The following is a 22,821-nucleotide window of genomic DNA, read 5'->3' on the forward strand; positions in this document are numbered from 1 at the left end:
TTTTTTTTCTAACACTGCTCTGATGAGCATTAATGACCGCGAGAGAGTTCAACAGGCCGTTCCTCCTTAGGCAGATTACATTTTCTTCCTCGATAAGTTGAATTACACAGTAATGTCATCCTTTCCCAAACTGTACCATGTGAGTTCTCCTTTCACATTGTCCGAACTATGACTCCACCACATTCTCTGTTCCATGTAGGTGTAGCATTGCTACTGCCATACACAGAGCCATACCCTTAGAACGAAATGGGCCGAGTTGATTTGGAGATGTGTTCATATGTCACTGCGTGATTTAAAAATAAAATGTTTAATGTATTCAGAATGCATGAGTTAAATGAATGTATCTTATTATTAACACAAACAGAAATTGCGGGAAAAGTTCAGCAGTTCTGTAGCATCCAGATGTCTTTTAAATTTTGTAGTTATACCAGTCTCCATCACTTCCTCTGATAGCTCATTCCATAATGCTCTACACTCTGCATGAAAAGGTGCCACTGAGGCCTCTTCAAAATCTTTGCCCTCTCACTTTTTACCAATGACTTCTGGTTTTGGACGCCCCTAACTTGGGAAAAAAACACTGACTGCTCACCCTATCCATGACCGTTAAGATTTTATAAACATCCACTGCTGTGAAATGTGACTCCAATCACAAAGAGGCAGAGGTGTGGCATTGCTTGTCAAAGATAGTATTACAGCTGTGGAAAGGACGATGCATGAAGACTCGCCATCTGAGGTAGTTTGGGCTGAGGTTAGGAATAGGAAAGGTGAGATCACCCTGTTAGGAGTTTTCTACAGGCCTCCTAATAGTCCTAGAAACGCAGAAGAAAGAATTGCGAGGATAATTCAAGAGAAGAGTGAAAGTAATAGGGTGGTTGTTATGGGGGACTTTAACTTGCCTGATATTGATTGGGAAAGCTATAGCTCAAGTTCGTTAGATGGGTCAGTGTTTGTCCAATGTGTTCAGGAGGATTTCCTGACACAATATGGAGATAGGCCAACAAGAGGTGAGGCCATACTGGATTTGGTTCTGGGTAATGAACCAGGCCAGGTGTTAGAATTAGAGGTAGGTGAGCACTTGGGGACAGTGACCACAATTCGGTGACTTTTACTCTAGTGATGGAGAGGGATAAGTGTGCACTACAGGGCAAGAGTTATAGCTGGGGGAGGAAAATTATGATGCGGTGAGGCATGACTTAGGATGTGTGGCTTGGAAAAGTATGTTTCAAGGCAAGGGCGTAATTGATATGTGGAGCTTGTTCAAGGAGCAACTATTCAGTGTCCTTGATAAGTATGTACCTGTCAGGCAGGGAGGAAAAGGTCGTGTGAGGGAGCCGTGGTTTAATAAGGAATTGGAATCCCTTGTTAAATGGAAGAGGGCCGCCTATGTAAAGATGAGGCGTGAAGGTTCAACTGGGGCGATTGAGAGTTATAAGATAGCCAGGAAGGACCTGAAGAGAGAATAAAGAGCAGCAAGGACGGGACATGAAAGGTCCTTAGTTGGTAGGATTCGGGAAAACCCTAAGGCTTTCTATAGGTATGTCGGAAAAAAAGAATGACTAGGGTAGGAATAGGTCCAGTCAAGGATAGTAGTGGGAAGTTGCGTGTGGAGGCTGAAGAGATTGGGGAGACATTGAATGAATACTTTTCATCAGTATTCAATCAGGAACACGACATTGTTGTCAATGTGAATACTGATTCACAATTAAGTAGAATGGATGGCTTTGAGGTATGTAGAGAAGAGGTGTTGGAAATTCTGGAAAGGGTGAAAATAGATAAGTCCCCTGGGCCTGATGGCATTTCTCCTAGGATTCTCTGTGAAGCAAGGGAGGAAATTGCAGAGCCATTGGCCTTGATTTTTATGTCCTCGTTGTCTACAGGAGTCGTGCCAGAAGACTGGAGGCTAGCAAATGTGGTTCCCTTGTTAAAGAAGGGGAGTAGGGATAACCCTAGTAACTATAGGCCGGCGAGTCTCACTTCTGTTGTGGGCAAAATCTGAGAGAGAATTGTAAGGGATAGGATTTATGATCATCTGAATAGGAATAATGTGATCAAGGATAGTCAGCATGGTTTTGCGAAGGGCAGGTCGTGCCTCACAAACCTTATTGAATTCTTTGAGAAGGTGACTAAGGAGGTGGACGAGGGGAAAGTGGTAGATGTGGTGTATATGGATTTTAGTAAGGTGTTTGATAAGGTTCGCCATGGTAGACTACTGCAGAAAATACGGAGGTATGGCATTGAGGGTGAGTTGGAGGTTTAGATTAGGAGTTGGCTGGCTGGAAGAAGACAGAGGATAGTAGTTGATGGCAAAGGTTCATCTTGGAGTGCCGTCACTAGCGGTGTTCCTCAAGGATCTGTTTTGGGACCATTGCTGTTTGTCATTTTTATAAATGACCTGGAGGAGGGGTTAGAAAATTGGGTGAGCAAGTTTGCGGATGATACGAATGTCGGAGGAGTTGTAGACAGTGAGGAAGGATGTGGCAGGTTACAGCGGGATATAGATAAGCTGCAGAACTGGGCAGAAAGGTGGCAAATGGAGTTCAATGTAGCTAAGTGTGAGGTGATTCACTTTGGTAAGAGTAAAATAAGATGGGGTACTGGGCTAATAGATGGATACTTGGTAGCGTGGATTAGAAGAGGGCTCTTGGTGTCCATGTACACAGATCTTTGAAAGTTGCCACCCAGGTAAATGTGCGGTGAAGAAGGCATATGGCGTACTGGCTTTTATTGGTAGAGGAATTGAGTTCCGGAGTACTGAGATCATGTTGCAGTTGTATAAGACTCTGGTGCGGCCGCATCTGGAATATTGTGTGCAGTTTTGGTCGCCATAGTATAGGAAGGATGTGGAGGCACTGGAACGGGTGCAGAGGAGGTTTACCAGGATGTTGCCTGGTATGGTAGAAAGATCGTATGAGGAAAGGCTGAGGCACTTGGGGTTGTTTTCAATGGAGAAAAGACGGTCTAGGGGTGACTTGATAGAGGTGTACAAGATGATTAGGGGTTTAGATAGGGTCGACAGTGAGAATCTTTTTCCACGTATGGAGTCAGCTATTACTCGGGGGCATAGCTTTAAATTAAGGGGTGGTAGGTATAGGACAGATGTTAGGGGTAGGTTGTTTACTCAGCGAGTCGTGAGTTCATGGAATGCCCTGCCAGTAGCAGTGGTGGACTCTTCCTCATTATGGGCATTTAAGCGGGCATTGGATAGGCATATGGAGGATAGAGGGCTAGTGTAGGTTAGGTGGGCTTGGATCGGCGCAACATCGAGGGCCGAAGGGCCTGTACTGCGCTGTATTCTTCTCTGTTCTATGTTCTATAATCAACAGGAATGGCTGTACTTTCAGTCACCCTTGGCCGAAATTCTGAAATTCAATATTGACACTTCTTCCTTCTCCATCAGTGTGATTAAACACACCATGAAACACCTTCGTGGGATTTGAAACGAAAACTTTGTGCCCAGAGATAGGGCAATAGCCCCAAAGATGCAATATTATTCTCCTGTGTGTTTGTTCATCAGCCTGTTCTGACATGCTGTGACATACCTCCACAACAGGTAGGACTTGAACCCAGACCGTATGGTCTAGAGTTAGGGAGAATATCACACATGTTCAGCGAATGAAATCGAATACAGAATTAGAACATAGAACATAGAAGAATATAGCGCAGTACAGGCCCTTTGGCCCTCGATGTTGCGCCGATCCAAGCCCACCTAACCTATACTAACCCACTATCCTCCATATACCTATCCAATGCCCGCTTAAATGCCCATAAAGAAGGAGAGTCCACCATTGCTACTGGCAGGGCATTCCATGAACTTACGACTCGCTGAGTGAAGAACCTACCCCTAACATCTGTCCTATATCTCCCCCCCCCCTTAATTTAAAGCTATGCCCCCTTGTAATACCCGACTCCATACGCGGGAAAAGGTTCACACTGTCAACCCTATCTAACCCCCTAATCATCTTGTACACCTCAATCAAGTCACCCCTAAACCTTCTTTTCTCTAATGAAAACAGCCCCAAGTGTCTCAGTCTTTCCTCATACGATCTTCCTTCCATACCAGGCAACATCCTGGTAAACCTCCTCTGCACCCGTTCCAGTGCCTCCACATCCTTCCTATAGTATGGCGACCAAAACTGCACACAATATTCCAGATGCGGCCGCACCAGAGTCTTATACAACTGCATCATGACCTCAGGACTCCGGAACTCAATTCCTCTACCAATAAAAGCCAGTACGCCATATGCCTTCCTCACCGCACTATTTACCTGGGTGGCAACTTTCAGAGATCTGTGTACATGGACACCAAGATCCCTCTGCTCATCCACACTACCAAGTATCCGACCATAATCCCAGTACCCCATCTTTTTGTTATTCTTCCTAAAGTGAATCACCTCACACTTAGCTACATTGAATTCCATTTGCCACCTTTCTGCCCAGCTCTGCAGCTTCTCTATATCCTGCTGTAACCTGCCACATCCTTCCTCACTGTCAACAACTCCTCCGACTTTCGTATCATCCGCAAACTTGCTCACCCAACCTTCTAACCCCTCTTCCAGGTCATTTATAAAAATGACAAACAGCAATGGTCCCAAAACAGATCCTTGCGGAACACCGCTAGTGACGGCACTCCATGAAGAAACTTTGCCATCAACTACTACTCTCTGTCTTCTTCCATCCAGCCAATTCCTAATCCAAACCTCCAACTCACCCTCAATGCCATATCTCCGTATTTTCTGCAGTAGCCTACCATGGGGAACCTTATCAAACGCCTTACTAAAATCCATATATACCACATCTACCGCTTTCCCCTCATCAACCTACTTCGTCACCTTTTCAAAGAATTCAATAAGGTTTGTGAGGCACGACCTGCCCTTCACAAAACCATGCTCACTATCCTTGATCACATTATTCCAATCCAGATATGCATAAATCCGATCCCTTACAATTCTCTCTAAGACTTTGCCCACAACAGAAGTGAGACTCACCGGCCTATAGTTACTAGGGTTATCCCTACTCCCCTTTTTGAACAAGGGAACCACATTTGCTATTCTCCAGTCTTCTGGCACTACTCCTGTGGACAAAGAGGACATAAAAATCAAGGCCAATGGCTCTGCAATCTCCTCCCTTGCTTCCCAGAGAATCCTAGGATAAATGCCATCAGGCCTAGGGGACTTATCTATCTTCACCTTTTCCAGGATTTCCAACAACTCTTCTCTCCATACCTCAAGGCCATCCATTCTACTTATTTGTGACTCAGTATTCACATCGACGACAATGCCCTGTTCCTGAGTAAATACTGAAGAAAAGTATTCATTCAGTGTCTCCCCAATCTCTTCAGACTCCACACGCAACTTCCCACTACTATCCTTGACTGGACCTATTCCTACCCTAGTCATTCTTTTATTCCTAACATACCTATAGAAGGCCTTAGGGTTTTGCCTAATCCTACCGACTAAGGACCTTTCATGTCCCCTCCTTGCTGCTCTTAGCTCTCTCTTCAGGTCCTTCCTGGCTACCCTTTAACTCTCAATCGCCCCAATTGAACCTTCACGTCTCATCTTGAGATAGGCCGCCCTCTTCCATTTAACAAGGGATTCCAATTCCTTATTAAACCACGGCTCCCTCGCACGACCCTTTCCTCCCTGCCTGACAGGTACATACTTATCAAGGACACTCAATAGTTGCTCCTTGAACAAGCTCCACATATCATTTACACTCTTGCCTTGGAGTCTACTTTTCAAAGCCACACATCCTAAGTCATGCCTCACCGCATCATAATTTCCCTGACCCCAGCTATAACTCTTGCCCTGTAGTACACACTTATCCCTCTCCATCACGAGAGTAAAAATCACCGAATTATGGTCACTATCCCCAAAGTGCTCACCTACCTCTAATTCTAACACCTGGCCTGGTTCGTTACCCAGAACCAAATCCAGTATGGCCTCACCTCTTGTTGGCCTGTCTACATATTGTGTCAGGAAACTCTCCTGCACACATTGAACAAACACTGACCCATCTAACGAACTTGAGCTGTAGCTTTCCCAATCAATATCAGGAAAGTTAAAGTCCCCATAACAACCACCCTATTACTGTCACTCTTCTCCTGAATCACCTTCCCTATCCTTTCTTCAATGATTCTAGGACTATTAGGAGGCCTGTAAAAGACTCCTAACAGGGTGACCTCACCTTTCCTATTCCTAACCTCAGCCTAAACTACCTCAGATGGCAAGTCCTCATCCATCGTCCTTTCCACCACTGTAATACTATCTTTGACAAGCAATGCCACACCTCCCCGTCTTTTACCCCCACCTCTGACCCTGCTAAAACATTTAAATCCTGGAACCTGCAACAGCCAATCCTGTCCCTGTTCTAGCCTTGTCTCCGTAATAGCAACAACATCGAAGTGCCAGGTACCAACCCACGCTGCAAGTTCACCTACCTTATTTCGTATACTTCTTGCATTGAAGTATGCACACTTCAAGCCACTTTCCCGTTTACAGACACCCTCCTTGGAAATTGATGCCATGTTCCTAACCTCCCTACACTCCAGGCCCTGCACCCTGAAGCTACAATCTGGGTTCCCATGCCCCTGCAGAGTTAGTTTAAACCCCCCCCCCCCCCCCAAGAGCACTAGCAAACCTCCCCCCAAGGATACTGGTGCCCCTCAGGTTCAGGTGTAGACCATCCTGTTTATAGAGATCCCACCGTCCCCAGAAAGAACCCCAGTTATCCAAAAACCGGAATCCCTCCCTTCTGCACCATCCCTCTAGCCACGCATTTAAGTGTTCTCTTTCCCTATTCCTCGAATCTCTGTCACGTGGCACGGGTAACAAACCAGAGACAACAACTCTGTTCGTTCTAACTCTGAGCTTCCAACCTAGCTCCCTGAAAGCCTTTCTAACATCCTCGGCACTCCTCCTACCTATGTCGTTGGTGCCAATATGGACCACGACTTCGGGCTGCTCCCCCTCCCCCTCCAGGACCCGGAAAACACGATCAGAGACATCACGTACCCTTGCACCTGGGAGGCAACATACCAAACGTGAGTCTCTCTCGTTCCCACAAAACCGCCTATCAGTGCCCCTAACTATCGAGTCCCCAATTATTACTGCTCTGCTGTTCTTCACCCTTCCCTTCTGAGTAACGGGGACAGGCTCCGTGCCAGAGACCTGAGCCCCGTTACTTACCCCTGGTAAGTCATCCAAAACGGTATACTTGTTCTTGAGGGGAACGGCCGCAGGGGGTCCCTGCCCTGGCTGCTTCCTCCCAGTCCCCCTCACTGTCACCCATCTATCTGCCATCTTTGGAGTTACTACTTCCCTATAACTCTGATCTATGACCCCCTCTGCCTCCCGAATGATCCGAAGTTAATCCAACTCCAGCTCCAGTTCCCTAACACGGTCTTGGAGGAGCTGGAGATGGGTGCACTTACTGCAAGTGTAATCGGCAGGGACGTCGATGGCATCCCTCACCTCATACATGTTGCAGGAGGAACATTGCACTGCCTTTACTGCCATCCCTCTAAAGCTAACTTTTATTTAAAAAAAACTGGGTCTAAAGAATACAACAAGCAAAATTCAGCAGTTACCTATTTACCAAAACAGGTGTTATTATTAGGTCAGAGGAGGAGGGCGGGTGGGAGGCACTACCCGTGTAGTGCCTCGGGTTCCTCTGGCTCAGAGGCAGGGGCATTACCTACTGTGCAAAATCTAATCCATGCCCAGAATTTGGGTCACATTTTAACTCCCAGCTATCAGTCGGTGTGGATTTATTAAAACTTGATTAATATTGCTGTACTACACAAAATACTTTTCATTGTTAAACAAATGCAAGGTACTTGTTTCAACTGTAACATGTTGAGTGCATGTGCTGTGCCATCCAGATAAACCATGAACATCTTTAATTGCTTGGCTGTTGGCTTTGTATTTTAAATCGATATTATCTGTAGTCTGAAATATTAAGGACGTAAATCCTGCAGACACACTCTGCACAATGATGGGTCTCGAATGGATATTTATTCCTGAACACCAGAGACAAAGAAAGGCGATAATTTCTGGTTCCAAAACACCAATCACTATTACCCACCTCTAACGTGTGACTACCCTCTTCCTAAAAACAAGAAATAATACCAGGACGCTGATTATCGTCCAGCCTCTCTTCCCCACTGACTGTGTCTGGAATCTGTCCCTCCTCCCCCTAACCACACAAGGCAAACCAAGCTCAGGGTCTTTGTGAAACTCAAGGCCGAGGTGTGCAGGCCTGCTGGAGATGGGGAGGGAAATGTAAAATTAAACGGGGAAGGTGAGGCGGTAGTAATATCACTCACTGGGCTGAGGAGTGGTAGATGGAGTTTAGTACAGATTGAATCAATAAGCACATCGACCTGGACTCAATATACCGACCATTGCAAAGGACAGCTGGAACTGACAACCGGAAGTGGCGAATTCAAACCACAACAAATGCCGGAGGAAAAATCACAGAAGCGCTTCACAGGAGGCTCCCAAGCACTGAGGATGTCACCTAGACAGGGGACGAAATGTCTGCAACACAAAATCCCAGCTGGGCAACAGAACCACAACAACGTCAATTTATTTTTTAACTCTGAAAGTGAACAGTTTACATCAAATATTCATAACTCTGAGATCCCCAATCTCTTAACTGCCTATTACCACACTCCAACTCTTTTGCAATATACTGTTTCAATAAGACACTTATTAAAATTACATCAACTTAATTTCAAAACCACACAGCAGCTGTTGTTTTCGGTGTTTTCTTTCCGCTGTGGATCTCCCTGGGTTATCTTCTTTCTTTTTTTACTGTGAATATGTTCCATATGAAAAGATACCTTTGATAGAGAGTGTTTTCCAATTTCTTGGATCTGTGTTGATGGCATTTGCTCTGTTTGCAATTTTCAAAATGCCTGCATTCTTAATATCCACAACATCGGGTCATTTATCGAAAACCAATAAATTCAAACATGATTTGGTTTTAGTATCCTGCAGCAAAATTTAAACGGAATGGTAAAATTCAAATTGTTGTCCAAAGAGCAACCGACTTAGGAATCAATTTCACAGCCAAATGTGACATATTTTCAGTTGTCCTTGACACTCTGTGTTTGCCATCCTCTCATATACACAGATGATTGGAGGCTCTCATTTCAGAACAGTGTTCACTCTCTCTTAAAGGTACAGTACACACTTTCAAATTCATTACATTAATACCATGATGTCAATGAAGATAAGCAGAGCCTATCCGGATTTCTCTTGCCCCACGTTTTGCCAATGTTTCATTCACTGTGCCTGGTGGGTGTTAGGATTTTTGTTGTTCTGTTGAGAGCATGTCAATATTCGACTCCCTCCGTGGGAATATAGCAGTATTTCACTTGCACACACTCGTGAGTGTGGCAGGATTTCAGTTGTTTCTTGGGGTCTGTGATGCAATGACAATCTCAGTGTTTGTAAATGTCACCGAACCTGGAAGAACTGTCAAGGCTATGGAGGACAGTGTGGTAGTCTAACAGTAAAATCACTCATTGGTGTAGGTTTCGGACAGATGGGAATCCATGCAGAGTTCTGTGAGGTGATGCACTTTGGTAGGAAGGACAATGAAAGACAAAACAAAACAGGCTGCACCGTTATAAAGCATCTGCAGGAGCAGACGGTTCTGGGTGTATATGAGCACAGATTGTTGAAGATGTCAGGCCAAACGAGGAGAGCAGTAACTATCACAGATTAGTTTCAGTGTCTGAGCTCTTTACAGGAGAAGGTGTAGGAGGGAGCCTCCGTGCTCCCTTCCTGGGAGGTGGTGGTGATGATTTGATGTGAGCCCACCCTCCTGTCCACCGAGAACATGGGGATTCCATTTGTGTCAGCTCAACAGAAAAGGGAGATGGCATCAGAGCCACAGCTTCTAAGTTGTGCCAGGGGGAAACGGAGTTGTCAGTGGGTTTAAAGTGAGAATTGCCCTTCACTGAACATTGCTCCTTACTCGGTCGGTGGGATGTGGATGTTAGAGAATCTCCACACGAGGTGTCCCTGTCCTCTCCGGCTCCTACCAGGGTCCTCCCCGCATGGCGGGGGGAGGTGGGTGAGGGAACGGATATCAGCCACTCCACCAGCCGGCTTGGCCCTTTCTGTCCTATTCCAGGCTGTTTCTCCTGGAAAGGGATAAAGGGTGAGGGTGGGAGTGGGTGACCCTGCTGTTAGTGCCAGTGTAGGTGGGCGTGGTGGGAGATTTGGTGATGTATCCGGAGGGAGTCAGTCCACAGTGTTGTATCCAGGCAGTGTTATTGGTGTGGGAGGTAAAGTGGAGGGAGAGAGGGGAGAGAGAGAGGGGGAAGGGGGAGAGAAAGGGGCGGAGGGAGAGAGAAAGAGACAGAGAGAAAGAGAGAGAGACAGAGACAGAGAGAAGGTGCTGCATGCAATAGTGAGTATGGTGGAGCATGAGCCTTGTACGGAAGTCAGTGCTATAACAGATATACCGTGAGTGTGAGGGAGCAGGGAGAATACAGCGACCTTACCCTAACAGAACGGGGAAAGTTATTGATGCTTGTCCTGTATTTCTGGGCATTTCTTCACACCGCAGATACAGCACTGAGCTGGGTGGTGAGCTCAGACCATGCTCGGTGGATCTGGTGGTGTGCCCCCCTCTGGGAAGAGAATGGCCCCCCTCTGTACTAGCTCATCCACCAGGACCTCCGTGCCCCTGTCGACAAATCGTGGTGTAATTACTCCTTATCTGCCATGCTCGGGGTAAACTGTGCAGGGCAGCTCAGAACTGAGAAAGCTCAACTGTGTGCCCATTGGTCTTTTAAAGATGGCACCTGTGTCAGGTATCACGGAATATCCAGGTACATCCGGGCAATGGTGAGTACCTCCAGCCATGATAGGTGGTAGAATAGGGCTGGTATTGAATGAGGGGCACCATGGGGTGGGGTGGGTAGTTAATGTGGTGAGTCCAATAAGATAGGACCAGGAAACTAGCTCAGCCTCGTGCAGACGATCACTCTGTCACATTCAATGAAAATGGCACTGAGACAAATTATTGTTAGGTTCAGCCCAATGAGTCATAGATTTTGTTGAAACGAATTCCAGTTACAACGATGCAGGAGAAATGCTCATCTGACCTCACCACAATATCCCTTCTTCTCATTTTTCCTGGGAAGTTTGACTCATGTTACAGGATGCGATCCAAGTGTCTATATTTCAGCATTCTGAAACCTGGGAACACATCCTTCCATGACACTGTCTCGCAGTCTCCCCCTCTCTGTCTATACCCCAAAACCCCTCCCATGTGGTGATATTTAAACTGATTCCCCGCCATCTCTCCCTGGCAGTGATGTTCACACCCACAGCCCCACACCACCCCCACCACCACCCCTCCGTCCCCGCCCTTGTCATGGCACATTGGATATATGGAGCCGTAAATGGGTGGTAGGTGTATATCTGTCATTTCCAGCAGGGGCTGCAAGTTTCCCCACGCTCGTCAGTGATCTAACACAATGTTACTGAGCAATGCCCTGTGGTGGGGTACACAGCACTATATGCTGGGAGGGTAACTGCTTCTGGTTTACAGATCAATGCACTGGGGTGGTGTACACAGTCCTACATGCTGGGAGTGTAAATGCCCCTGGGTTACAGATCAATGCACTGGGATAGTGTACACAGTCCTACATACCGGGAGGTAACTGCTCCTGTTTTATAGTACAATGCACTGGGGTGGTGTACACAGCTCTACACGCTGGCAGGGTAACTGCTCCTGGTTTACAGATCAATTCATTGGGGGGGGATGTACATAGTCCTACAGACTGGGAGGGTAACTGCTCCTGGTTTACAGATCAATGCACTGGGGTGGTGTACACAGTCCTACATGCTGGGAGGTAACTGCTCCTGGTTTACAGATCAATGCACTGGGATGGTGTACACAGTCCTACATGCCGGGAGGTAACTGCTCCTGGTTTACAGATCAATGCACTGGGGTGGTGTACACAGTCCTACATGCTGGGAGTGTAAATGCCCCTGGGTTACAGATCAATGCACTGGGATAGTGTACACAGTCCTACATACCGGGAGGTAACTGCCCCTGGTTTACAGATCAATGCACTGGGATGGTGTACACAGTCCTACATGCTGGGAGGATAACTGCTCCTGGTTTGCAGATTAATTCACGGGTGATCACTGCACAGATTGCTGTGCTGGTCAGACTATCAGGTTGAGGTTGATAGATAATGCAATGATGTGGTTTGTGTAGCCCCTTATGCTGGATGGATATTTGTGTCAGGTTTACACATTAGTGCCCTGCTGTGGTCTGCACAGCTTCCCGTGCTGGACAGATATCTAGTCCAGGTTTGTAGATCAATGCAGTGCTGTGGTCTGCACAGCTCCCCGTGCAGGACAGATATCTCGTCCGGGTTTGGAGATCAATGCACTGCTGTGGTCTGCACAGCTCCCCCTGCTGGACAGATATCTCGTCCGGGTTTGGAGATCAATGCAGTGCTGTGATCTGCACAGCTCCCCGTGCAGGACAGATATCTCGTCCGGGTGTGTTGATCAATTCACTGCTGTGGTCTGCACAGCTAACCGCGCTGGACAGATATCTAGTCCAGGGTTACAGATCAATGCACTGCTGTGGTCTGCGTAGTTCCCTGCGCTGGACAGATATATGGTCTGGGTTTATAGATCAATGCCCTGATCTGATCTGTGCAGTGTTCCACTCTGGACAGATTGATGGCTTGTATTGACCAGTGCAATGGATGAATCTGGACAGATTGCTGGGTTGTACAGAGCAGTACACTGGCCTGGTGTGTACAGTGCTCCACAGTGAACATATATCTTCTCTGGGTTGATGGTGTCAGGGCTGGTTCTGTGAGGTGGATTGAGAATGTGGTATAACGAATCATTTCAGCTGATCTGGCAATGCCTTTAGTTCCCATTCCTGTGATTGGACCCTCGTCTCTCACCTGATTAATGTTACAGTGTGTCCATGCACAGTACATCATGGTGGTGGGGTGGATCGGGGGGAAAGGTGATGGACAGGTCAAGGGGTTCCCTGAACGTTCTGTCCCCAACATTCTGTAACTGCCATTCCCCAGAACGTTCTGACCCCAACATCCTATATCTGACATTCCCCGGAACGTTCTGTCCCCAACATTCTATAACTGCCATTCCCCGGAACGTTCTGTCCCCAATACTCTATAACTGCCATTCCCCGGAACGTTCTGTCCCCAACATACTATAACTGCCATTCCCCAGAACGTTCTGTTCCCAACATACTATAACTGCCATTCCCCGGAACGTTCTGTTCCCAATATTCTATATCTGACATTCCCCGGAACGTTCTGTCCCCAACATTCCATAACTGCCATTCCTGGAACGTTCTGTCCCCAACATTCTATAACTGCCATTCCCCGGAACGTTCTGTCCCCAACATACTATAACTGCCATTCCCCGGAACGTTCTGTCCCCAATATTCTATAACTGCCATTCCCCGGAACGTTCTGTCCCCAACATTCCATAACTGCCATTCCTGGAACGTTCTGTCCCCAACATTCTATATCTGACATTCCCCGGAACGTTGTATCCCCAACATTCTATAACTGCCATTCCCCGGAACGTTCTGTCCCCAACATTCTATATCTGACATTCCCCGGAACGTTCTGTCCCCAACATACTATAACTGCCATTCCCCGGAACGTTCTGTCCCCAACATTCTATATCTGACATTCCCCGGAACGTTCTGTCCCCAACATTCCATAACTTCCATTCCCTGGAACGTTCTGTCCCCAACATTCTATATCTGACATTCCCCGGAACGTTCTGTTCCCAATATTCTATAACTGACATTTCCCGGAACGTTCTGTCCCCAACATTCTATAACTGCCATTCCCTGGAACGTTCTGTCCCCAACATTCTATAACTGACATTCCCCGGAACGTTCTATCCCCGACATTCTATAACTGACATTCCCCGGAACGTTCTGTCCCTGACATTGTTTGTGAATGGCCGGACGTCAGTGAATTGAACAAACGATTAGATCCCGAGGGAAGAGATCCCATTCCAGGGAGAAGGAGACACTGTTCCAAAGGCCCCTCAGGCAGTTAAAGGGGTGAATACGTTTTCCCTGTGTTTACATGTCTTCACGACAGAGGATCGACAACAATTTAGACCAAAATGCAGAAATTCCCAAACTCCGTATGTCTTCAGGAAACTGGGAGAGACTCCTTCAGGACAGCAACGTTCCCATCCTCTGTATTAGGAACTGGGAAGGAGTGACCTGTGTCTGCTATTGAGTGATCAAGTGTGTGGGAATGTTCTAGAAACCATCTGTCCTTATGGATGTGTCTCTGTGTGTTTGGGGAGGAAGGGTTTCTTGTGGTTTATGTCACATTTTCGTCAATAATTCAGACCTTCCCATTTGTTATTCCAGCTCCAATTATTTTAATAAATCCCTGAATACAGGGACACATTTGAAAATCTCACTGGGTCCCCAACCAAACGGATCCTTTTGCCTCCAGGCTGATGGATAATGTATTTGTTTTCCTTCCTCACGGTTAACGTAGTGACCATCTACGTCCTGCTTTATAAAGATTGTGCACTGTCTCCATGTGTCAGACGTTACTTGGGGACCATGGCAGCGGCGGATCTCCTGGTCATTATCCTCGACCTGATCCTGAGACACATTCCCATTGTTTATCGGGAACAGTTTCGTTTCCTGTGGTACTCCGTCCCCGTGTGTAATATCCACGCCGTCCTGCTTTATGCAGCCACTGACTGCTCTGTCTGGTTCACCGTCACTTTCACCTTTGATCGGTTTGTGGCCATTTGTTGCCAGAAGCTGAAAAGTAAATATTGCAGGGAGGAAACGGCGGCTGTGGTTCTGGGAGCAGTGACTGTGCTGAGCTGTTTAAAGAACATTTCCTGGTATTTTATTCTCTCTGCTCGGTATTGGGGAAAGAACGACCCCTGGTTTTGTGAGGCGACATTCGCTGTTCGATTCTCCATTGTCTGGGTTACAATTGAGTCCCTCCACCACATTCTAACCACGTGTGCCCCATTTCTCCTGATTCTGCTGCTCAATGTTCTCACCGTCAGACACATTTTAGTGACCAGCAGAGCCCGGAGGAGACTCCGCGCTCACACCAATGGGGACGCTCAGTCTGATACAGAAATGAGAAACCGAAAAAAATCCATTATTTTGCTGTTTGTGATCTCCGCCAATTTCATCCTGTTATGGTCAACGTTCATGCTGTTTTCTATATGGAGACGGATGTGGTTGATTGGGTATTCCCCTGTGTATCTCCATTACTTTGTGCGGGATTTGGGCTTCATGCTGCAGCTCCTCAGTTGCTGCACAAACACCGCGATTTATGCCGTGACCCAGACTAAGTTCAGGCAGCAGCTGAAGAATGTGCAGAAGTATTCCTTCACCCAAATCCATCCATCCATCAAATTCCCTCATTAATCACAAAATCCAGGATTTTCTCATTTCAGTTCAGTGTTTCAACGATGGAGCAGCCTTTCGCTCTGGTAACAGACTGAGGGTAGCGCTGGTGTGTCCATCCTTATCCCACATGGGGGTTACAAGGACACATTTCAATGTTTCTCACGACTCAGGGACCATTGAGAAAAGGCACCATCCAACTGACTGTGTCCATCACTTCCATTTGTAAACAATAAAAATGTTCATTAAAGCATGCCGAGCAGCAGAGTGACCGATGTTATTGTGTGTCATTGTGTTGGAGAAGCTGAGTTGGAGAGAGGCAGACTCAGCCCCAAGTCCTGGTCCTCATGGAAGGGGAGGGCACCGTGCCCTGAGCTCAGGAGTTCGGTTTAACTCCCTCTGTCACCCCACTCCCCTTTTCCTCTCCCCTCCTCTTTCTCCTCATTTCTCTCCTTCTCTCTGCACACTCTCTTTCTCACCACCTCTCCCTTTCACTCTCCCTTATCCCCCCTCTCTCTCACACACCGCCAGCCCCCGTTTCTGAACCTGCCTCCACTCTTTCCTCTCCACCTCCCACTCAATCTCTCGCTCTCCTGCCGTCTCTGTCTCCCTCCCGCAATTCCGTCTCTATCCCATTTTCCCCTCCTCCCACCTCCCAATCTCTTTATCTTCTCACCTCCCCCCCCCCCCACACTCACACACACGCAGCCACATAATCACCCTCCCCCAACCTCCCCCAGTCTCTGCGTCAAAAGGACAGGGAAGGACTAGGGAGACAGAGTCTGTCGGAGAGAGAGTGAGGCGAGAGAGAGGGGACGATGACAGAGGGGGGAGAGAGAATGGGGTGAGAGAGAGGGGTCGAGAGAGAGAGAGGAGCGGGCGAGAAAGTGAATGAGAGAGGGGGCTAAAGAGGGAGGCGAGAGAGAGAAGGGGGTGAGAGAGCGTTGGGGTAGAGAGAGGGGGGCGACAGAGGGGGCGAGAGAGAGAGGGGGCGAAAGAGGGGGCAAGAAGAGAGGGGGTGAGATAGAGAGAGCGTGGGCGAGAGGGGATGGGCGAGAGAGTGAGGGAGGCGAGAGGGAAAGAGGGGGGTGAGAGAGGGGGCGAGAGAGGGGGGACAGAAAGGGGCGAGAGAGGGGGCAAGAGAGAGGAGCATGAGAGAGGGGGCAAGATATGGGGCGAGAGAGAGAGGGAGCGAGAGAGAGAGGGTCGAGAGAGAAAGGGTGCGAGAGAGAAAGGGGCGAGAGAGAGACGGGGTGAGAGAAAGAGAAGAGCGTGAGTGAGGGGCAAGATTTGGGGCGAGAGAAAGGGGGCGAGAGAGAGAGAGGGCGAGAGAGGAAGAGGACGAGAGAGAGGGGGGGCGAGAGAGAGAGGGGGCGAGAGAGGGGGTGGGAGAGAGAGGTAGCGGGAGAGAGAGGGGGTGAGACAGAGAGGTGTGCGAGAGAGCGAGGGGGCGAGAGAGAGAGAGGGGAAGAGAGATGGGAGTTGAGAGAGGGGGCGAGAGAGAGAGAGGAGTGCGAGAGACAGAGAGAAGGGTGGCCGAGAGAGAGTGGGCAAAAGAGAGAGATAGAGGGTGAGAGAGTGAGGTGAGAGAGGAGTCGAGAGAGAGAGGGGTCGAGAGAGAGAGGGGGCGAGAGAGAGAGTGGGGCGAGAGAGTGGGGCGAGAGAGAGAGAAGTGGAGAGAGAGGGAGAGAAGGAGCGAGAGAGAGGGCGAGATGAGAGAGAGAGGGGGCGAGAGAGAGACGCACGAGAGAGAGACGGGCGAGAGAGGGGCGAGAGAGAGACGGGCGAGAGTGAGAGGGCGCGAGTGAGAGAGAGAGAGAGGGGCAAGAGAGAGAGGGGCGAGAGAGAGAGGGGCGAGAGAGAGACGGGGGAGAGAGAGACAGAGAGAGTGGTGAGAGAGAGAGAGAGAGTAAAGGGGCGATCAAGAAAGATAGTGGGCGAGGGAGAGAGCGAGAGAGGGGTGAGAGAGACAGGGGGCGAGAGAGAGAGATGTGCTTAGAGAGAGGGGAGCAAGAGAGGCCAACTGGGGGCGAGAGAGGAAGCGAGAGAGAAATGGGGTGAGTGAGAGAGAGAGGCGGGAGAGAGAGAGCAGGGGCTAGCGAGAGAGAGAGGGCAATAGAAAGACAGGGGTGGGGCGAGAGAGAGACAGGGTTTGGGGCAAGAGAGAGAGGGGACAAGAGAGAAAGGGGAGCGAGAGAGAGAGGGGGTGCGCGAGAGAGAGGGTGTGTGAGAGAAGGGGCGACAGAGAGAGAGAGATGGGGCAAGAAAGAGAGAGACATAGGGGATGAGAGACAGAGGAAGACAGTGGGGCCGAGAGAGAGGAGGCAAGGGGGGCAAGAGCGAAAGGGGATGGGTGACAGAGAGAGGGGTATGTGCGACAGAGAGCTGGAAGCGCTGAGTGGACAGCAGTTAGGATCAGACTGGGGGTGGTGTTGGGCGGTGTTGGGAATCAGGCTGAGTGCGGTGTTGGACGGTGGTGGGGGACAGGCTGGGGGCGGTGTGTGGGCAGTGGTGAGGGTCAGGCTGGTGCCGGAGTGTGGATGGCGGTGAGTGTCAGGCTGGGGGCCGTGTGTGGACGGTGGTGAGTGTCCGGCTGGGGACAGTGAGGGTCAGGCTGGGGGCAGTGTGTGAACGACAGTAAGGGTCAGACTGGGGGCGGTGTGGACAGAGGTGAGGGTCAGGCTGAGGGTGGTGTTGAATGGCGGTGAGGGTCAGGCTGGGGGCAATGTTGGAAGGCGGTGAGGGTCAGGCTGGGGGCCGTGTGTGCACAGCGGTGAGGGTCAGATTGGAGGTGGTGTGTGGATGGCGGTGGGGGTCAAGCTTGGAGCTATGTGATGGCCGTGGTAAGGGTCAGGCTGGAGGCAGTGTGTGGGTGGTGGTGAGGGTCAGACTGGGGTCGATGTTGGATGGCGGTGAGGGCAAGGCTGGGGGCAGGTGTTGGATGGTGGTAATGGTCAGGGTAGGGACGGTGTGTGGACGGCAGTGAGGGTAAGGCTGGGGTCAGTTTGTGGACGGTGGTGAGGGACAGGCTGTGGGCGGGTTGGGGCAGTGGTGAGGGTCAGTCTGGGGTGGTGTATGGACGGTGGTGATGGTCTGGCCAGGTGCAGTATGTGGACGGCTGTGAAGGTCAGGCTGGGGGCAGTGTGTGTATGTGGTGTGGGTCAGGCTAGGGTCAGTGATGGATGGTGGTGAGGGTCAGGCTGGGGGTGGTTTTGGATGGTGGTGGGGACAGATTGTGGGCGGTGTTGGAGGTCAGGCTGGGGGCGGTGTGTGGATGGCGGTGACGGTCATGCTTGGAACGGTGTGTGGACGGCAGTGAGGGTCAGGCTTGGGGCTGTGTGTGGCCGGTGGTGAGGCTCAGGCATGGGGTGTTGTGTGGGCGGAGGTGAGCGTCAGTCTGGGGTGGTGTGGGGACGGTGGTGAGGGTCAGTCTGGGGTAGTGTGTGGACAGTGGTGAGGGTCTAGCTGGGAGCAGTGTGTGGACGGCGGTGCGCGTCAGGCTGGGGGCGGTGTGTGGACGGCGGTGAGGATCAGGCTGGGGCTAGTGTGTGGACAGCAGTGAGATTCAGACTGGGGGCACAGTTGCATGTCGGTAAGAGTCATGCGGGGGCGGTGTGTGGACGGCAGTGTGGTTCAAGCTGGGGCGGTATTGTACGGCGGTGAGTGTTAGGTTGGGGGTGTTGCGTGTACAGTGGTGAGGGTCACGCTCGGGATGGTGTGTGTGGCGGTGAGGGTCAGGCTGGGTGTGATGTTGAATGGCGGTGAAGGTCAGTCTGGAGGTGGTGTTGAACGGCAGTGAGTGTCAGGCTGGAGGTGGTGTGTGGACGATGGTGAGGGTCAGGCTTCGGACGGTTCGTGGACGGCAGTGAGGGTCAGGTTGGGGGCGGTGTGTGGACGGTGGTGAGGGTCAGGATGGGTGCAGTGTGTGGACGGTGGTGAGGGTCAGGCTGGGTCGTTGTGTGTGTGGCGGTGAGGGTCAGGCTGGGTCTGTGTGTGTGGTAGTGAGGGTCAGGCTGGGGGTGGTGTTGAATGGCGGTGAAGTGGACGTAGTGAGGGTCAGGCTGATGGCGGTGACGGGATGGCGATGAGGGTCGGGCTGGAGGCGGTGTGTGAACGGTGGTGAGGGTCAGGCTTCGGACGGTTCGTGGACGGCTGTGAGGGTCAGGCTAGGGGCGGTATGTGGGTGATGATGAGAGTAAGTCTGGGGACAGTGTTGGATGACAGTGTGGTTGAGGCTGGAGCCGGTGCATGGACGATGGTGAGGGTCAGTCTGGCGGTAGTGTTATATTACGGTGTGGGCCAGTCAGGGGATGGTGCGTGGGTGGCAGTGTGGGTCAAGCTGGGGGCGGTGTTGGAGGGCTGTGACCAGTTTTATGACGACAGTGAGGGTCAGGTTGGGGGCGGTGTATGGACGAAGGTGAGGGTCAGTCTGTGGGCGCTGTGTGAACGGTGGTGAGGGTCAGGCTTCGGACGGGTCAGGCTGGGTACGGTGTTGAACAGCGGTGAGTGTCAGGCTGGGGACGGTGTGTGGGTGGAGGTGAGGGTCAGGCTGAAGGTGGTGTATGGGTGGCAGTGAGTGTCAGGCTGGGGGCGTTGTGTGGGACGCAGTGAGAGTCAGGCTGGGGGCAGTGAGGATCAGGCTGGGGGCAGTTTGTGGACTGCAGTGAGGGTCAGGCCGGGGCGACGTTGAACGGCGGTGACAGTCAGGCTGAGGGCGGTCTTGAACGGTGGTGAGGGTCAGGCTGGGATCGGTGTTGAACGGTGGTGAGGGTCAGGCTGGGGGCGGTGTTGCATGGCGCAGATGGTCAGTCTGAGGGCGCTGTGTGGAAGATGGTGATTGTCAGGCTGGTGGCGTTGTGTGGACGGTGGTGAGGGTCAGGCTGGTGGCGGTGAGTGGACGGCAGTTAGGGTCAGTCTGGGGTGGTGTGTGGACGGTGGTGAGGGACTGGCTAGGGGCGGTGTTTGGACGGCAGTGTGGGTCAGGCTGGGGAAGATGATGGATGTTGGTGAGAGTCAGTCTGGGGGCGGTTTTGGACAGTGGTGAGGGTCAGGCTGGGAGCAGTGTGTCGGCGGCGGTGAGTGTCAGGTTGGTGCAGGAGTGCGGACGGCGGTGAGGGTCAGGCTGGGGGCTGTGTTTGGACGCTGGTGAGGGTGGGGATGGGGGCGGTGAAGATCAGGTTGGGGGCAGTGTGTGTACAGCGGTGAGGGTCAGGCTGGGGGCGGTGTTGGACGGCGGTGAGGATAAAACTAGGGGCGGTGTGTGGATGGTGGTGAGGGTCAAGCTGGGGGCGGTGTTGGGCAGTTGTGGTCGGTTTTTAGACGGCAGTGAGGGTCAGGTTGGGGACGGTCTGTGGACGGCAGTGTGGGTCAGGCTGGGGGCAGTGTTGGACGGCAGTGAGGGTCAGAGTGGGTGAGGTGTGTGGGTGGCGGTGAAGGTCAAGCTGTGGGCGGTGTTGGACAGTTGTGGGCCGTTTTTGGACAGCAGTGAGGGTCAGGTTGGGGCGGTGTATAGACGGAGGTGAGGGGCAGGGTGGGGGCGGTGTTGGACGGTTGTGTAGGTCAGGGTGGGAGCTGTGAATGTCAGGATGGGGGCAGTGTGTGGACGGCATTGGGGGTCAGGCTGGGGGCGGTCTGTGGGCGGCAGTGAGGATCAGGCTGGGAACGGTGTAGAATGGCGAAGTGTCAGGCTGGAGGCTGTTTTGAACGCCGGTGAGTGTCAGGCTGGGGACAGTTTGTGGTCGGTGGTGAGGGACAGACTGGGGTGTTGTGTGGATGGCAGTGAGGGTCAGGCTTCGTGGACGGCGGTGTGGTCATGGTGGGGGCGTTGTGTGGTTGGCGGTGAGGGTCAGGCTCAGGGCGGTGTGTGGACAACGGTGAGGGTCAGGCTGGGGCAGTGTGTGGACGGCGGTGAGGGTCAGACTGGGGTGGAGTGCGGATCACAGTGAGGGTCAGGCTTGGGGGGATGTATGGATGGCGGTGAGGGTCTGGTTGCGGGCAGTGCAGATGGCGGTGAAGGTCAGCCCGGGGCAGTGTGTGTGCGGCAGTGAGAATCAGGCTGGGAGTGGTGTGTCAGCGTTCGTGTGTGTCAGGCTGGGGTTAGCGTTGAATATTGGTTTGGGTAAGGCTGGGGGCAGTGTTTGGAGGTCAGTGAGGGTCATGCTGGGGGCAGTGTTGGATGACGATTTGTGTGAGGCTGGGGCCGCTGTGTAGATGATAGTGAGGGTCAGGTTGGGGGCAGTGTTGAATGACGGTTTGGGTGAAGCTGTGTGTGATGTGTGGAGATCGGTGAGGGTCAGGCTGGGGGCAGTGTTGGACAGTGGTGAGGGTCAGGATGGGGCGGTGTGTCGGCGGCGGTGAGAGTCAATCTAGGGGCAGTGTTGGACAGCGGTGGGCGGTTTTTAGACGGCAGTGAGGGTCCGGTTGGGGGCGATGTATTGATGGAGGTGGTGTTGGACGGTGCTAAGTGTCAGGATGGGGGCGATTAAGGTCAGGCTGGGGGCGGTGTGTGGACGGAGGTGAGGGTCAAGTTGGGGGCGGTCTGTGGACGGCAATGTGGATCAGGCTGGGGCGGTTTGTGGACGGTGGTGAAGGTCAGTTTCGGGGCGGGCTGTGGACAGTGGTGAGGGTCAGACTGGGGGCGGTGTGTGTGGTGGGGAGGGTCAGGCTGGCGGTGGTGTTGAATGGTAGTGAAGGTCAGTTTGGGGACGGTGACGGGACGGCAGTGAGGGTCAGGCTGGAGGCAGTGTTGAACGGCAGTGAGTGTCAGGCTGGTGGCGGAGTGTGGATGGTGGTGAGGGTCAGGCTTCGGACGGTTCGTGGACAGCAGTGAGGGTCAGGCTGGGTGCGGAGTGTGGTCGACGGTGAGGGTTAGTCTGGGGGTATGGTTGGATGACCGTGTGGATGAGGCTGGGGCCGGTGTGTGGATGACGGTGTTGGTCAGTCTGGGGGCACAGTTGGATGGCGGATAGGGTCATGCAGAGTGCGGTGTGTGGACGACAGTGAGGTTCAATCTGGGGCAATGTGTATATAGCACTGAGGAACAGGCTGGGGGTGGTGTTGAATGGCGGTGAAAGTCAGTCTGGGGACGGTGATGGGATGGGGGTGAGGGTCAGTCTGGAGGCGGTGTTGACTGCCCGCGAGTGTCTATCTGGAGGTGATGTGTGGACGACGGTGAGGGTCAGGCTGGGGGTGATGTGTGGACGTCGGTGAGTGTCTAGCTTGGGGCGGTGCGTGGGCCGCTGTGAGGGTGAGTCTGGGGGCAGTGTGTGGACAGTGGTCATAGAGAGGCTGTCGAGAGTGGGTGGACAGCGGTGAGAGTCAGACTGGGGGCAGTGTGTGGATGGCGTGAGGGTCAGACTGTGGGCACAGTTAAACGGCGGTGAG

The sequence above is a fragment of the Chiloscyllium plagiosum genome, unplaced genomic scaffold, assembly GCF_037043375.1.
Source record: "Chiloscyllium plagiosum isolate Xiang-an unplaced genomic scaffold, Cpla_swu_hap1 HiC_scaffold_44, whole genome shotgun sequence".
In the NCBI taxonomy this organism is placed as follows: domain Eukaryota; kingdom Metazoa; phylum Chordata; class Chondrichthyes; order Orectolobiformes; family Hemiscylliidae; genus Chiloscyllium; species Chiloscyllium plagiosum.